Raw genomic sequence first — 3,113 nt, forward strand, 5'->3', positions numbered from 1 at the left:
ATCTCATCCAGGACTCGGAACAACATTCGGTAACCGCGTACATACTTTCCCTATAACCCTAGCGTCATCGAACCTTAAGTGTGTAGACCCTACGGGTTTGGGAATCATGCAGACATGACCGAGACATCTCTCTGGTCAATAACCAACAGCGGGATCTGGATACCCATGTTGGCTCCCACATGTTCCATGATGATCTCATTGGATGAACCACGATGTCAAGGATTCAGTCAATCCCGTATACAATTCCCTTTGTCCAACGGTATTGTACTTGCCCGAGATTCTATCGTCGCTATCCGATACCTTGTTCAATCTCGTTACCGGCAAGTCTCTTTACTCGTTCCGTAACACATCATCCCGTGATCAACTCCTTGGTCACATTGCGCATATGATGATGTCCTACCGAGTGGGCCCAGAGATAGCTCTGCGTCACACGGAGTGACAAATCCCAGTCTCGATTCGTGCCAACCCAACAAACACTTTTGGAGATACCCATAGTGTACCTTTATAGCCACCCAGTTACGTTGTGACGTTTGGCACACCCAAAGCATTCCTACGGTATCTGGGAGTTGCACAATCTCATGGTCTAAGGAAATGATACTTGACTTAGAAAAGCTTTAGCATACGAACTACACGATCTTTGTGCTAGGCTTAGGATTGGGTCTTGTCCATCACATGATTCTCCTAATGATGTGATCCCGTTATCAACGACATCCAGTGTCCATGGTCAGGAAACCGTAACCATCTATTGATCAACGAGCTAGTCAACTAGAGGCTTACTAGGGACATGCTGTTGTCTATGTATCCACACATGTATCTGAGTTTCCTATCAATACAATTATAGCATGGATAATAAACGATTATCATGAACAAGGAAATATAATAATAACTAATTTGTTATTGCCTCTAGAGCATATTTCCAACAGTCTCCCACTTGCACTAGAGTCAATAATCTAGTTCACATCGCCATGTGATTAACACTCACAGGTCACATCGCCATGTGACCAACATCCAAAGAGTTTACTAGAGTCAATAATCTAGTTCACATCACTATGTGATTAACACCCAATGAGTTCTGGGTTTGATCATGTTGCTTGTGAGAGAGGTTTTAGTCAACGGGTCTGCAACATTCAGATCCGTATGTACTTCGCAAATCTCTACGCTATATTTGGAGCCATTTCAAATAACTGTTCTACTTGGAGCTATTCTAAATTATTGCTCCATTATACGTATCCGGTATCTCTACTCAGAGCTATCCAGATAGGTGTTAAGCTTGCATCGACGTAACTCTTTATGTCAAACTCTTTATCACCTCCATAACCGAGAAACATATCCTTATTCCTCTAAGGATAATTTTGACCGCTATCTGGTGATCTACTCCTAGATTACCTTTGTACCCTCTTGCCAGACATGTGGCAAGGCACACATCAGGTGCGGTACTCAGCATGGCATACCGTATAGAGCCTATGACAAAAGCATAGGGGACGACTTTCGTCCTTCCTCTTTCTTCTGCCATGGTCGAGCTTTAAGTCTTAACTTCATACCTTACAACTCAGGCAAGAACTCCTTCTTTGACTGATCCATCTTGAACTCCTTCAAGATCATTTCAAGGTATGTGCTCATTTGAAAGTACCATTAAGCGTTTTCATCTTATCCTTATAGATCTTGATGCTCAATGTTCAATTAGCTTAATCCAGGTTTTCCATTGAAAAACACCTTTCAAATAACCCTGTATGCTTCCCAGAAATTCCACATCATTTCGGCTCAACAATATGTCATCCACATATACTTATCAGAAATGTCGTAGTGCTCCCACTCACTTTATTTGGAAATACAAGTTTCTCATAAACTTTGTATAAATCCAAAATCTTTGATCATCTCATCAAAGTGTACATTCCAACTCCGAGATGCTTACTCTTGTCCATGGAAGGATCGCTGGAGCTAGCATACCTTTTAGCATCTTTAGGATAGACAAAACCTTTCTGATTGTATCACATACAACCTTTCCTTACGAAAACTGGTAAGGAAACTTGTTTTGACATCCATCTGCCAGATTTCATAAATGCAGCTTATGCTAACATGATTCCGACGGACTTAAGCATCGCTACGGGTGAGAAAATCTCATCGTAGTCAACTACTTGAACTTGTGAAAAACTCTTCGCCACAAGTCGAGCTTCATAGACAGTGACATTACCGTCCACATCCGTCTTCTTCTTAAAATCCACATGTACCTAACAGCCTTACGACCATCAAGTAGTTCTTCCAAAGTCTACACTCTGTTTTCATACATGGATCCTTTCTCGGATTTTATGGCCTCGAGCCAATATTCGGAATCCGGGCCCACCATCGCTTCTCCATAGCTCATAGGTTCATCGTTGTCCAACAACGTGACCTTTAAGACAGGGTTACCACTTAGAAGTTGTACACACCCTTGTCAACCTATGAGGTTCGATAGTAACTCGATCTGAAGCTCCATGATCATCATCATTAGCTTTCTCTTCAACTGAGGCAGGTGCCACAGAAACATTTTTCCTGTGCTGCGCTACTCTCTGGTTGAAGTAAAGGTTCAACAGCCTTATCAAGTTCTATCTTCCTCCCACTCAATTCTTTCGAGAGAAACTTTTCCTCGAGAAAGGACCCGATTCAAGAAACAATCCCTATTGCTTTCGGATCTGAGACAGGAGGTATACCCAACTGTTTTGGGTGTCCTATGAAGATGCATTTATCCGCTTTGGGTTCGAGCTTATCAGCCTGAAACGTTTTCACATAAGCGTCGCAGCCCCAAACTCTTAAGAAATGACATCTTAGGTTTCTCTAAACCATAGTTCATACGGTGTCATCTCATCGGAATTACGTGGTGCCCTATTAAAGTGAATGTGGTTGTCTCTAATGCCTAACCCATAAACTATCGTGGTAATTCGATAAGAGACATCATGGTATGCATCATATCCAATAGGGTGCAGTTATGATGTTCGGACACACCATCATACTATGGTGTTCCAGGCTGTATCAGTTGTGAAACTATTTCCACAATGTCTTAATTCTGTGCCAAACTCGCAATTCAGATATTCATCTCTATGATCATATCATAGATATTTCATCCTCTTGTCATGACG

The sequence above is a fragment of the Triticum urartu genome, chromosome 7A (assembly GCF_056163025.1).
Source record: "Triticum urartu cultivar PI428250 chromosome 7A, HENAU_Tu73, whole genome shotgun sequence".
Lineage (NCBI taxonomy): Eukaryota > Viridiplantae > Streptophyta > Magnoliopsida > Poales > Poaceae > Triticum > Triticum urartu.